Source organism: Alligator mississippiensis, chromosome 5 (genome assembly GCF_030867095.1).
Source record: "Alligator mississippiensis isolate rAllMis1 chromosome 5, rAllMis1, whole genome shotgun sequence".
NCBI lineage: Eukaryota > Metazoa > Chordata > Crocodylia > Alligatoridae > Alligator > Alligator mississippiensis.
The window spans coordinates 104,799,641-104,815,857 of NC_081828.1; positions in this window are offsets into that span (position 1 = coordinate 104,799,641).

The window sequence follows — 16,217 nt, forward strand, 5'->3', positions numbered from 1 at the left end:
GTAGCAAATCACAGACTGCCACAATGGGATCTTGTTCATGAGAGGTATAAAAATGTATCTTCTGGCGTGGCTAGGGGTCGACACAGATTTGGGCTTTGAGCTCCCTTGTCGATCTGTTTGCAAACAAATAAACTTGAGATGGATCCAGCCTGAGTGTGTATGACTCTCTCTTGAGGTATATTGGAAAAGCCTCCAGGGACACGAAACTAGCCATTTGGGCAACAATGTGAAAGAAGAGAATAGTGACTTGTGGTAGAATAAACCAATGGATCATGAAAACGGATGCTGCCTTGCCTGTCACATAGGAAACCAGTGACGAAACTTAAATCAGTGGATGCTTGCTTGGGAACCTATAGTGTATCAAACATGAGGTAACCTACCCCATTCGAAACCCTTTTTAATCATGCAACAATGAGCCCCCCAAATTAGTAATAATGAGAATAAAAGATTCAGGATTCCCATATAAAAAAAAAAAAAAGATGCTAACTTAAGAATAGAACATAGGAATGATACGTTTTTAAGGTTATTTACTAGTGGCCTCTAACAGATAGAAAGTAGGACAGGAGGAAATCTCTCTCTCATTTCTTGCATGCACTACTGCTCAAGATAGTAGTTGTTGTACCTGGAAAGGATAAAGCCATTGTACAGCTGAGGAGGGCAAGAGAATTGCAAAAGTAAGGTGTTTGGGCTCTGGCTTGGCCTGCCAAGCACATCTGGCACCTTACAAAAACTTTCTATTCCATCCTAATGGTCGGTATGAAATACATCCTGCTGAGGACAAGCAGCAGACTACTATTTCTGTAAAGCTCTGTAATCCTGCCTTCAAGCACCCTGGCTGTAGCCTTAAAGCTACAGTAGCAGTTCACACCTCTACTTGTTGGCACAAGAACATGCTAGTTCAAAAACTCAGTACTTTATAACTACAAAACCCTTAAGATATATTTTCAGAGCTGTACTGTCTAGAGATCCTAGTCTGTACGTGATATAGGTCACAGTGTACTTTTCCTTGAAGTTCGTATGATGCCTGCTAATGTTAAATGATGCTGAAAGACTTCCAGTCATTTTTAGAACAAAACTGTGTTTGCACAAAAAAACCCCCCAAAAACCTCAATAATCCACAAACACATTTTTCTAATATCTGCAGTTATAGAAACATCCACTTCAGCAATAAAACAAGTATCTAGTGTCTGTTGGAGAGTGCTAAAAAAACCCTGTCACTAAAAGTGCTTGACAAGGTGACTTTGTAAAAACGAGAGAGAGTGAGCAAGTAGTCAATCAGGCAGACTAAAGCGACTAATTCTTATGGGATGCAAAAGACACAGATAAGTAAAAGATCTATATAGAACCTGGTACTAGCAATACATGCTCCCAGTTGTCCTGCACCTCAAAGCCTGTGTGGCAGTATTAATACCAGAGGAACTGCTTTATTTACCTTCTAAGAAAGCAACCTACTGAGGGTTCACCAACGCGTGTGCCCACTAACTTGAAAAATATGCTAGAGTCAATTTTAGTTCCTTTACTTAAGCTTAAATTACATATAGATATATTAAAAGCATTGCACATAAAAAATATATTAGGGGAGATCTGAAATTCAGTCATCACTGTGTTCTACGTGTCAAAACGTCTACTCCTTTTTTCCTCATCATTTAACTGCATATTTTTGCATGTGCATTTTTTTTTTGCAAGGAGGGCAATGGAGGACAACTTCAAGGTGCAGAGTATATCATCAAAACAGGTTTGCAAACTTGCTGACTCCCCAGCTAGCTTCTGGTGACCTTGGTAACACAGAATACATGCGCATATGCACAGACATGTACATCATGGAGTTAATTGCTGTATCACTGTACTGTAAATGGGTTTAAGAAACGGAAGAGATAAATAACCTAATGAAAAGTAGAAACTTCTAGCTACCCATTAATTTGATGGAGCTAGGGTTGGAAAGAATTCCTGAGCTATAAGAGGGCCAAGGAAGAGAAGTTAGGGATGATGTGGTAATAGAAAGAGTACTATAGAAGAGAATGTGAATTCTAGAAGGAGATTGAAACAAACAAAGTTAAGTTTTAATTAAGGCAGAAAGGACTATTATGACCAGCTACTCTGACTGCCTGCATAACAGGTCAAACAGCCTCACCATACTGTATTTACTTGCAAACCACATGCACTTTTACCTCCTAAATCAGCCCTCTAAATATGGGCTGCATGTCTTTAGCAAAGAAAGTGGATTATTTTTTGCAGGAATAGCAGCAAAGTAGAATAGAACAAGCAGACACTCTGCCTCATGGCCGCCAAAATCACTGTCACTTCTCTTCGGAGAAAAACCACAGGAGTGGACTGCAGTGTTAACCTTCTCAAAGCACCTGGTGAGGCAGCAGCTTTTGGCTTTAGAGCCACTGAAGTGGCTGAACGTAAGTAACCTGCTGCATATAGTACTTTGATGAGGCTTTAAATAAGTCCCTGTAAATATTGCTGTATCATTTACAGGAAATTATATAAAGAACTAGTTACAGTAAAAAATAAGTCTTGCTACTGTCCTTGCAAGGTTCCTGAGCTTAACTTTATTGCTGTCCTGCCACACCAAAAGTAGTCAAAAGGCTCACTCTTCCTAGAGGCTTTCACTTGACTTTTGTCACTTATTCTTACATGGAGCCAAGAAGCGAGACTGGTAGCTACAGTGGGTGTGTTTACACACATGCTTTAACGTGCATTATCCTATTTTAGTATTGTATTTTATCCTATTTTAATAGGTGATAAAAAAGTTCACTTTTGCTAATGCACAAAAAGATAGGCTAATGCACCTTTTTTTAATACCATCCAATGAAGGTACTCAATTGAATGCATGTTAGCAAAAGCACATTAATGAACATGTAGACATATCCAGTGTTCTCAATATATAAAGCAATGCTCTATGCTTCCTTTATCAAATTGAAATTCCATTCTGGCTGGTGCTGGTGAACCCTCATACCTAAAAGTACTGTGATGAATTTTGAACACCACACTTCAAGAAAGATGTAAACAACGTGGGCAGCATCTAGAAGAAAGCAAGACCAAAGGTTTAGAAAATAATATCTATGAAGACAGGTTGAAAGAACTGGGTGTGTCCAGTCTAGAAAAGAATAGATTTATGCAGGGCAAGATAACAGTGTTCCAATAAAAGATAAACAGTTATGTTCCATTGCCACTATGGAATGAAAAATAGTCACTTTAATTTTCACTAAAGATTTGGATTGACTATTAGGTGAAAACCATCCTGACTTCTAGTGTAGTAAAAGCTGAAACCTGCTGCTTATGGAGGTTATATTTCCTTCATTGGATGCTTCTAAAAATACCTGCCAGGGTGCTAGGTATATTAGATCCTGCCTCACTGCAAAGACTGATCTCTCAAGATTCCTCTTAACCTTATATTATTATGATTCTGTAGCATCGCTGTGCTTGAATACAAGGTTCTAGATGAAAGAGAAATTATGAATCAAGATGTGCTTGCTTGTTAGCTGCAGTATGGACTGATGACACTTCATCTTCTGAAAATGTACATGGTAAAATCAAAGAATACATTCTGCACCCTCTCCAGTCCTTTCCCCTCTTTCCTTCCTTTATCGCAACAACCCTCCCTCCTCCCCAACCCCTCAGTAAGAGCCCTTAATGTTTTCCATTAATGTCAAGAAATCTGTTTCCAGAACTTCCAGAATAAGTGTATTTTATTCTTCAAGTTCTTCCAAGTCCCACTCAAAAACTGTTGCTTAGTTAGTATTCCTGGGCATGTATACATGTGCTTGTGGGGGGGGGGGGGGTGTGAAAGGGCATTTTAATTAGACTAGCTCTCGGGACCTGCTCCAATTAAAATGCCTGCAGCATCTCACATATTCAACGTCCCACACTTCAAAATGGAAGTGGGGGCACTCGATTAATTAAGTCTGCTCCAACATTTTATAATTAGAATGCATTGGAAGCAGGTGTCCCGCATGTATACAGGACTTCCTGTCATTAGGGGGTTTTTTTGGTTTTTTTTGTTTGTTTGTTTTTTTGCTCACTTGCCAATGAAATAAGTTTTAATGACTTTACTGCATAGTCAAAGAATAAGTCATGGTTATATGTCTTTGCTGCTCCACGATTTAAAATCTCCGACTCCTCCAGATAATCCAATTAAAATAGTCTAGATTTTCATCTCAGATGTAGCATATTATTTTAGCGCAAGATCAAATATTAAGGTTGTCTGAGGGGGAAAAAAAAAGGTCAGCATCAGATGATCCTGTTATAAGGGTTCCGGAAATAGGTGTGCTCCACTAATATGCATAGCGCCAAATTGTAGTAGCATGAACAACATAAAACCTTATTCTGGAGGAATATTCTGGAATACAGAATTCATGGCTGAGTGCTAAATTTGATGCATGTGTTCAGACACGGAGGAAATAGATTCCCTTAAATTTTAAAGTCATTCTTGCTTGAACAAGTCTCATTAATAGAACAAACTTTGATACATCTCTGCAATTTGATAACAGTTGAGGAAAAATGCAGTTTATCCCTAACTGGGAGAGTTGAATATTCAAGACAAACTGAGGAAAAATGAAAATATCAGCATACTTTGTAAAATTAAATCTCATATGGATAAATAACAGCTTCTAAATTAACTGAGTCTGACTGATAATTTTAAAGGAACAGAGGGCACTGAGCTCTGTGGTTTTCACCAGCCTTTAATAATAATCTGCAAGGTGATTTTAAAAATTACAATTTGAGTTCTCACCTATTGTGTCAAAATTTGACAGGGAATGGAAATGGTTTTTAGAATAAGGTCCTTTATCAGTTGGCTTCCAGAAACCTCCTAGGCTATGCACAATTTTCATTCAGTGAATGATGTGTATGCTAGTATCTGTTAGTGAAAAAATACCAGACCTGTATGGATATTTTAACGATCTGCCAGGCACAACACAATGCAGTAAAATCCACATTTTAACCTGTCAAATAAATACCTATTGGTCAAAAGTTACCTTATCTTAAACTTCCAGTAGAGATGGGTATATAAGTAAAAGACATGATGCAGAGGGCAGACTTTTCATTTGACCTCTAACAAAAGACAAGAGGCTATAAGCCTTGAAATCTGTATAAATTTGTATCCTATCCATAATAGAATGCAAATAAAATCAGATTAATTTATTTCTTAGTTGAGCTCACTTCCTATTAATATCAGACTCCATTTAAAGGTCAGTTCTAGAAAAAAAAAAAGTAGTGTCAACCTTTCTTCATTCAACAAAAATCTATTTGCATTATAGAAACATACATACATTAGGGCGGTGAGAAATTTCACTGAGTGTTTCATTTTGAAGCTGTTAAGATGCATTTCGAGCTCAAAACAGTGAAATCAAAACAAAACAAAAAGCACTGAAACAGCTTCAAAATGGAACACTTGGTGAAACATTTCGAGTTTTGAAGCAGCCTGGTGGTGGGAGGCAGGGGAGAGGCAGGGCTGTGCTCTGAGCGGCTCCACAGCCCCATCTAGCTCAGCCTAGAGGGGAGTGCAGTCCTGGCTCTCCCTGCTTCCTGCCACCAGGCTGAACTCCATTGGGCTGGCAGAGCCAAGCAGAGTGCAGCCCCAGCTCTGTCTGCCTCCTACCACCGGGCTGCGCTCTGATCCACTGCCAGGCTGCGCTCCATGGGGCTGGCAGAGCCCCGGCTGCACTCCACCTCCCATAGCCAGGCTGAGCTCCACGGGGCTGCAGAGCCACCCACAGTACAGCCCAGTGGTGGGAGGCAGGCAGAGCCAGGGCTGTGTTCTGCCTCCCACCTCTAAATTGAGCTCCATGGAGCCCAGCCCTGGGTGCAGGCTGAGCCCAGCGCCAGTCCCAGGCAACAGTGGCAGCCTCCTGTTATCCAGTGAAGATCCGGGGGCCTACAGCCCCATGAGGAGTCTGGTACAGCCCTGCAGCCCTCCTGGGGGTGCAAGCCCCTGGATCTGTGCGCCGTATGACAGGAAGCTGCCACTGCCAGAAAGTGTCATTAATTTTGCTTTCAAGACTTTGAGGTGCAGTTTCTGAGAAACCTCTGTACTTATGTCCTTGAAACTTGGCAGGCTCCATGCCCTCAGAAGGGGCTACCATCCCTGCAATTTGCATCCTAATCAGGCAACAAATGACAATGTTTTAGGTATTTTCATGATTCCCCATTATAGGCTATGGGTGAAATGTCGAAACAGCAAAACAATTTCAATGAAATGAAATGGGACAGTGCTTTGAAACAAAATGATGAAACAAAACTGTCCCTTCGAAATGGTGAAATGGACGTCAAAACAAAATGGTGTTTCGCAGAGCCCTAATATACATATCTAAATACCTCCCTCAATATCATCTATAAATGGAAGGACCATATGATAAATTTTCTTTACTGCACACTACTGATAGCTTGCCAAGGAATTATTTTCTTAGGATTTATTTTTGCATTCCAAGCATCTGAGTGCCTTTTAAATAACCGTGATCCTTCAAATATATCCCAGAAAACAAGCGTCTCCTTTCCCCTCCCCCCCGGGACTGTAACTTCAAAGGCAGGATAAGCTTTCTATATCAGAACCTTATTCATCATATACAATAGACCATAATCCAGCAACCTAGTGGGGAATTGTTTTATGGCTCCTGCTGATGGAGTTCTGCTGCAAAGAGGTCAGATGATGAAGCCAGTCTGAAGGCCCAGGGCCATAATTAAAGATTCATGTAATTTCCCATAATTCTGTGTGTGTCTGGGGCCAAACACCTTCTAGGGCTATTCCCCCAGCAGGCAGATGCAATGAGCTTTGAGAGCTACCCCATGTTTATGTCCATTTTAGAAGAGGGACAAAAAGCAAAAAAACCAAAACAGCAACAACAACAAAAAATGAAATTTTTAAAGTGGACTCAGTTGCAACTTAATCTATGGAGAATTTTTTGTCACTTCATGAACTATTGTCTTCCCTAAACCTCCCCACTACCATTTTCTGTAGTAAACTGATAGCCTGATAATGATTTCAGAAAGAAGAGGAGTTTGAAACAAGGAGGTCACAGATGGCTAATGGAATGACATGGGACCTCTTGCAACTTATCTGGCAGCAAGGATCAATGACAGCTTGTTCAGGGGTTATTCTGACCACTGTCAATGGGACGCCCAGATTAGGGAAGGCAAAAGGCCAAAGACCTTGTCCATCTGCTAGTTTCTCCCTTAAGCTTTATATAGATGATAGTTGAATGCAACAGAAGACAAGAAAGTTGATATTAGCTACAACTGGAAGTGAATAGACTAAAACGTTATGCTTACCTTACACTCACATATTCTAAGAACTTCATATTGGCCATCAGGAATAAAAACATGATTTTGATATAGAGTTTCTAGTTATGTCACAGATGTGCATGACACTTGACACAAATATTCAAAGGAATATAAGAGCCTGGCCATTATAATAGACAGATGTGCAGACAAAAGATAATGTGTGCAGAAGGAATTAATGTTATATATGAATACACAGTAGAGTTTAAGAGTACACTTGTAATTTTTATATTTTTTAGTTTATTTCTTTTGTGTAGCATACCAACTTCACCTGGAGAACCAAGAATTTTTTTAAAACAAAAGCTTATGAGATATGATTCTCCAATATTTTCATTAAATATGAAAAAAGTTTCATAGAAACCTATGTTTTTGGTTCATATAATTCCAAAGTGCCTCCTTCTGTCTGTTTTTGCAACAGCATGAACTAAAACTCTGATAAATAGAAAGCTTTACAATTGTTTGAGCAAGCTGAAATTAAGCATAACAGTCACTTTACAGGTTGTGACTATCAAGGAGACATTGACAAGGCCAACATCAGATGTACAAGTTGATATTAATTAGACTTCTGTGGAGCATCCCACTCATTTTCCAGCTATGTATGAGAAAAGCAGTGATTCCCTGATCACCTGGGAAATACATGGCTTTCATGTCACTTTTACTATACCCAGGCTAAAGGATGCAATTAAGAAGGTCTCAAAGTGTTCTTAAAATAAAATTTTGCATCATCTCCTTAAGCAACTAGAACATAATAATTCTACAATAGTTTGTAAATATCCATAGCACTAACTTCCAGTAACATTAAACATGTCCTGCAAAGAATGAATATGTATCCATTGAGATTAAAACATAAAATGCTGGGTGGTCTCATTCAATTCCCATGTATAGTGTAACATAAGCTTGTGTTTCAGATTAAAAAAAAGCAAGCAAGTGTAAGTGCACTATCTTATTTCTTTATAGGGAGTAAAATAATTATGGAGATGGGCAGTTTTGCTGGGCCCTTAGATGATACTCTACTACTAAAGGATAGAATCTCCCTGCTTGGGATAAATGTCTACAAGACAACAGACTGATTCATCACCTATTTCATCCAAAGTGTTAATCTTTATAAATGACTTTATTGACCCATGGCCCTGCTCACCATCCCATGCTTCAGTGAATCAATCAACAGCTACAAAACACAGGTTGGGGGAAGGCCCTGAAGGAAATACTAGGAACAGACATGTTATTTGTTATCAGTGCACCCAGGTAGTTTCAATTTATTGACCGTCTCTGTGGTGAGTAACATTGTTTTTGAAAGCCCTTGAACCAATGAGTTGTGTGCACTCTCTCATGGCTTTCATAGCAGGTGTTTATAGCGTACAACATATGGCTAACAGGGGCAAAAAGTTTTGTGAATGTATATACAGCTTCTAGCCACATTCCCCAGAGTGATTATGTGCTGTCATGCTTAATAAGCCTTTCAATATATATAATACATGCATAATTTGGATGTTCTCTTATGTACAGCCTGAGGACATGAGCCATTCATGATGATTGCACCTTGGGTCATTGAGCCTAATTCCAGTTCAGTGAACAAAAGACAGAAGAGGAGCAATGTGTGGGCTAGCAGTACAACTATAAAAACATTAGTCACTTTAAACAATATATATATGGCATCAGTAGAAATTTAAATTATAGCAGTCAGGTCTGGATGGAACGGTATTTGTACTGAAGCTAATGGTCCCCACAGGGGGTTCAGAGCACCATCCCCACAGAAAATGAAACATAGGAGCTCATTAAATAACAGTTTTTAGAATGTATTAGTGGGATGGTGGTTTGGATGGCATCAATACTACAACCAAGTCATTCAGTGTGCAACTGATAAAGGCAAAGGCACCAGCATCTTTCCAAGGGAATACAACATTTCAAAGCACAACAGAATGAGTTCCTTAAGTAAGTGGATCGACTCAGTTGGTGTGCACCAACATTTATAATCCTCCTCTGCACAGAGTGCTTTATTTCAGCTCAAGAAAGAAAATAAACATTAAAGCTCCTTTTCCTTATGAGCAATTTTAGATTTCAGGGCACTGACGTGAAATATGGACACTTTGCCAACCACCTTGTTCTCTAGGGATATTCTGGCCATGGAAAGCCTACTCCGAGCACAAAAATCATTCTTAAATTTGTAGTTTAATGTCCAGAGTGTTAAGACTAATTAAGGCAGCATTATGTTTGAGACAACACAAGAAACTGACTTATTCTTAACATGACTGAAAGGGGCACATTTTTCTCTATTTTTTGTTGGCAAGTTCATTACTAGATTAGGGTAATGTTTTTTTGTTTGTTTGTTTTTTTAACAAATCAGAGATCGCCACAATACATTCCTTTAGAATTTATGGGGAACCTTCCCCAAAACTATACTACTTTGAGGGTTATTTATATAGTCAATAAAAAACAGAATTTATTAAAATAATGAGTTACAAGATATAGGTGTTGCTCTATTCAAAACACACCTTCTCAGGCCACTTCTCATATTTTGAAAGTATAAGTGTGCGGGCCGGGTGCGAACCCGCGGCCCTTGTCGCGCTGCATGCGGGCTGTGGCTGGCAGCCCGGGCACACCGGGTCGGAGAGGGTGGGCGCCGAGCTAGAATTAGGCACAGATACGTAATGGTAGATTTTAAGATTGGTTACTTACACCGAGATGGTCACGGTGCAGGCTGAAAACTTGCTTTAGTTGCGGTTACAAACAGGAAGAACACGAACAATCACGTGGAGTTTGCTAGGCTCCACGTAAACAGAACTCCGGATGTCCAGGACAAGCGCGCCACAAGGAACTCGTAGATACATCTTAAGGAAGGTTACTGCATGAAGACGGGAAGAGGTGGGTGGTGGATCAGGCCGCCAAACTCCTCTGGATCTCACACAGGGTTTCTATTACCCTGCCGCGTACCCAGAGTCCCCACGAGATGGATGTGGAGTCCTCTTCAGCTTGGGCGGAAACCGCTCAAGCCTCTTATACGGCTAGCAGGCCAATCGCTAGCCGCCACGTGGGAATAATTTAGAACTAGCCAATAGCAGGAAACAAATTTGCATTCGAATAGCGGGAACTCTTTGCACCGTGCATTTCTGTGCTGCAAAGAAAATGCACCCTGCAAAGACAGCTGCAAAGTGACGGGAACGTTCTCCTTTGCACGCGGGTTCTCTGTGCAGCAAAACTCCACTGTGCAATGAAGCTGTAATCCCACGGGGATAATTCTAGTGCCGAAGCACACAAAATCAGACCTTTGGGTCATGACAATAAGAACCCCAAGAAGCAGCAAAACAGTATGAAGCAGTTATCCAACAGTTGGAAAATGACTTTAAAGGAAAAAAAAGGATTTTTGCTGGGAATAAGTGGTCAGGACCAAAAACCTTGGTTTAATGAGGACTGCTCTAAAGCTAAAGATGATTTACTAGATGCTTCGGAGGAATAAACGTCTAAGGATGACTATGCCAGCTTCCAACAGATCAAGAAGATTAAAATAGAATAAAACACTTAAAATCAAAAAGAAAAAGAAACAACATCAAGTGAAGCTATTTGAGGAACCGGGAACTGAAGGGGAAAATAATGAAAACTGACATTTTTGACAAAGTATAGACAAACAGACAAAAAGGTTAGCTTAATTCCTGATGCACATGTCCCTGAAGATAAATTTATTTTTTTAAATAAGCCCCATTTAAAAATAAGACCCATTTACTTGAAGGTGAAGGAAATGGTGACTTCTCAATGAAGGAAACTGTATTTGTTAAAATTACAAACAGTTCAGTATTTCACCTCTGTATCTCAAGAAAGATAGGAATTGCTTTGAAAAATAAAATGCAAAATCTAACATACACACTAAGCATGTCACTTGTGGATTTAATATATATTACATAATGCGCACATGTGTACACACACACAGATCTAGATATAGATTTAGATACATATATCTGGGGGGGGGGTGTTAGGGCTGTGCAAAATTTCAAGGGTGTTTCATTTCGAAGCTCTTTTGACTCATTTTGAGCTCAAAACAGAGAAATTGAAATGAAATGAAAGGCTCCAAAATGAAACAAGGGCACTCAAACTGTTTCAAGTTTCAAAGCTGTCTTCTTTGCAGCTAAACAGAAACCAAGGAGAGGGAGGAGGAAGTGGGGGGGGGAGACAGAGTGGGGAAGGACTGCTCTGATATTGACATTTAGCTCCTGGTTCAGTTCCTCAACTCTTCGATTTCTTCCCCCAGTTCTTCCCGAGGGGCATGGGCCCCTGATCTGTGTGCAGGGTTTCAGCAGGCTGCTGCTGTAGGCTGAGGCCAGCAGCAACCAATTGGTGCTGGTACTTACCCCAGCCTGCAGCAGCAGCCTGCTGAAGCCCAGTGTGCAGATCTTGGGGCTACACGCCAGCTGCAGAGCATGTGGATGACAACATACCACTGCTGCTGTCTGGGGCCAAATCAGCACCCGAGTCTGCTTGGTGCAGTCCACACTGAGCACTGGGAAGAACTCAGTGCTGGTGCTGGCCCCAGCTGGCAGTGGCAGCCTGCAGTTATCCTGTGTGCAGATCTAGGGGCCTACACCCCTCAGGAGGGCTGCAGGGCTGTGCCAGACTCCTCCCAGAGGGAGTGGGCCCCCATATCTGTGTGACAGATAACAGCAGGCTGCCACTACCAGCCAGTGATATTAATTTTGCTTTGAAGAGTTTGAAGTGCAGTTTCACAACCCTCCCCCCCCCCCCCCGGTGCCTATATCTCCTTAAAATTTGGCAGGATTCATGCCCTCAGAAGGAGTTACCATCTCTACAATTTCCATCCAATGATGCAAGAAATGACAAAGGTATAGGCATTTTTGTGATTCCCTATTATAGCCTATGGGCAAAACATCAAAACACTTTGAAATAGCATTGAAACAGTGAAACTTTCTATGAAAAAGATATGGAACAGAACAGTACATCAAAATAGTGAAACAACACTGTCCCTTTGAAACGGTGAAACTGAAGTCAAAACAAAACGGTGCTATTTCACACAGCCCTAATGTGTATACAGTCTTTGTTCTGTGTGTGTGTGTGTGTATTCACACATACACACACGTGTGTATAAATATACTTAATATTTTACACTATTCATTATATGATACAATATGATTAATATACTTTTATTTATACACACACAAAGTCCAGATACAAAAATGCCTAGTGCGTGTGCATTAGGTTTTATTTTTTGAAGCAGTTCCTATCCAATGTTGAACAGAACCATTTTATCCATGTTTTAGCATTTAAAACTGGTTAAACACTGTTAAGGTTGAATACCTATTGTAGCTGAAGTAACATGTTAGTCAGCAAAACAGTGTTCACTTTTCTCAGCTCTTAAGAAAAAATCTCAGTTTAGCTTTCCAAAAAGAAGCCAGAGTAATGTTGTCTATTGTACAACTTGAGCTTACCATTTTCTATTGACTTCCTTCCTTTCCTTTATCACAAAGTGGACAGTCCTCACAGCTTTAGTTATTATGCCTTTGGAGAATGAATGTAAGCTCTACTCCTGTAGATCCAATTAATCAAATTCTGCATATACTGGGATACTGTCCAAGTAAAAAGCTCAAACAATTCTTTACCTTTATGACAAAATTTGAAACAGGACATAGACACTTATGTATAGGTTTACTTTGTTAAATTATCTTTTCCAACCAGTTTGTATACTTGCAAACAAACAGCTGTGACATCTGAATTAAGAAAACAGCAGTCTAGAACTAACTCTGTCTGTGGGTATAACTTCACTGCTCACCCACATCTTGAGCCCCCAAGGTCTCAGATTAGTGGACCAGACTCCTTGGCACAGGTCTGACCATACACCCTGGCATTACACTTAGGTTCCTTAACCTAAATATTGTGCAAAGCTGACTACTTTGCAGATTGCCAGGCCTGTGGAGTAGGCCTGGGTGTGCAGGGCTTAATTCTTGATGGCATGCCCAGTTTCACTCAGGATGCAATATAGGCATAGATAATACATCTACTGTATCCTTCATACTGAATACTACTTTTTTTGCTCAGTGAGAAGCAAAAACCATAGGTATGAATGTCATAGGTAAAGAATCTTAGCTGGAAATGTGCCGAGCAAGTTGCCCTAGTCTTCTATAGCCACTAGATATACAGAAATCTATTACAGTTTTTCATATGAATGTATTATTAGTAGTAGTAGCAGCAGCAGCAGCAATTTATTTACAGCTTTCAGCAAATAGTATGATAAAATGAGCAATGAAATGCATACAATAAAACAGCATCTACATAATATATAGTTCCTGCTAAAAAATGCACCATAAGATTACCCATTCCACAAGCCAATGCAAAATTAAAAACAGATTATAGTGTATGATAATATAAAAGAAAAAATAAAATTAAGTACATGAAGATAAAAAGCAAACACAAGAGTTCTATTTGATTTTGTCCCTTATTATTTGTGCAAATATAGCCAAAGGCTAGCTAGGGAGATAAATGACACAAACTGGTATAAGCATTTGGACCCCAGTTCAAATCTGTACTACAACACAAATTCAATGCACAAAAAATGCTTTCAAAATGATTGAAACCATTTTAAGATAAACCTGGATGGATGTAGTATTAGACTTAACTGATTTAGGTTAAATCGGTTTGTTGGACTTCTGTCCCAGATTTCCTCCAGATTCAAAATGTCTGCTCTAGCAGGAAAGGGAGACAGGCTCTAGTACACCCCAGCTTCTGGCCTGGGCCAATGCAGGCATATAGCTGCATTTCCAGAATCAAAAGTGAATATCTGTTGCTCATCAGTTCTATCTATGCAGCATATACTAACCTGCAAAGATTCAATCAATTCAGCCTTGGGCTTTTTGACTCGCTGTATTTAGGCAAGAAGTATATGACAGGCTCCAAGCGTTAGGAAGAAACCAGATTCATTTTTTCTTCATTAACCCCATGTTTAAAATTTCCCACTAATAGATAGAATAGGAGGAAAATGGATCTATTTCATCAGAGAATAAACTGGACCAACGGAGAGAAGTGCTAGAGGGAAGAGGAATGAAGATTAATTTATATAAAACAGAATATATGCACTGTGATTTCTCTGAGGTACCTGATGTTGGAAATGTGATAATTGATGAGAAATGTTTAAAAAGTTGACAAATTCAAGTATCTGGGCTCAACCATTCAGAGGAATGCATGATTTGAATCAATGAATAACAGCAGGGTAGACAAATTGGAAATTAACAACAGAAATATTATGCAATGGGAGAGTACCAGTGAAACTGAAGGGAAAAAAAGTCTACAAGATGTGTACATCCAGTGTTACTGTACTGATTGGAGCCATGGGCCCCTGAAGAAAACTCAGGAAAGGAGACAATGTGACTGAGATAAGAATGCTCTGATGGATGCATGTAGTGATGAAGATGGATAAAGTGAGGAATACTTACATCAGAGGAGTGGTGATGGTAGTGGAAGCATCTAAGAAAGAAGACTAGCATGGTATGGGCATGTTCAAAGGAGTCCAGAAGAATACATGGGAAAAGAAGTTACCAGAATGGCACTATATGTTAGTTACCGGTAACAAAATAAATTACCAGAATGGAAGGGAGAAGGGGAAGAGGAAGACCAAAGATGAGATGGAGAGAGATAAAGGAGAGGGACATCAGAGAGGAGTTGGAAGAAGGTATGTATGACCAAAGCTGGTAGAGAGCCAGGATTTGCAACAGCAACCCTCTTCAGACAGGACAAGCAAGGGAAGAAGTGAAATCCAAATGTTAAATGCTCAGTGCACGTGTACACGAGAGAGAAAATATACATATATATTTTGACCTATCTTTTTATATATAAACAAATTAGTCAGAATCCCGGAGTCTAAACACTCTAAACATTTAGAAACGTTCAAATCTAAATCTGAACTTCTTATCTTTAGTGCATGTCTAACTTTGAGTTTGTTCTTCTTGGATTCAGGTTAAGCATGCTCACTATTGCCAACTACTGCAGTTTTTTTTCTATCCTGTACAAAAGCACAGAAAAGTAGGGCTGGAAAGGACCTTTTGTAGGCATATTGTTCAAGCCCCTGCCCCAGGCAGGATCATTGCTATCTAAATCATCCCAGACAAGAATGCATCTAACTCAGTCTAGGAACCTTTATAAACAATCCTCACATGTACTGCTCCCTGGCCCAATGCCAGAAAACATCAAGAATACCTGCTAGCTTGCCACAGATAATGCAGGCATTGTCAAGGTCCAGCTACTGCCAGGACAGCGAATACATTTGTTAAAATGCACTCAAGAGATCAAAGGAAAATACACATACAGAAGAAGGCAAAAAGACCTACAGTCCAGGACAATCTGACTGTAGGGAAAAAAATATTTCCGGATCCCAAAAAGTGGTGACTGGAGTAATAAGACTGTTTATTCAGGAATCCTTAAGTTTATGTGTCAGCAGGAAGATGAGCACATTCCAGTAAAATTCTCCCCACTTGGCTTTGGCCAACACTAAGTTCTTCTGAGGAGATATGACCCATAACAACAGAAAAGCCCCAAATCACAGGATAACCAAGCACTTTTCACTCACCACCACAGTCTGGGAACCACAAACACAGCTCAATGCATCACACACCCTAATGGGAAAGCCAGAACTGCCCTTTTTATCATTCTATCAGTTCCATAAGCTTCTCCGCTCCTTTAATCTTCTTTATAATACAGGACAGTTACAGACCTCAGTTACATGAACTTCTGCTGAGCATGATCCTCTCCTATTTCCAACTGCTTTGTGCTGCAGAAGTCTTCTTCTGGGCTCTGAGATATGTTCTAGAAAGAATCTTAACTGTGAAGGGGAGAGAGGGATGGGGAAGGAGGCATGTCAACGGCTTTCAACTATTACTTTTCACAACATACTCCAGGCTTTGCTACTTTGCTAGTAATCCCTGACCAATGTTTATCCAACCTCT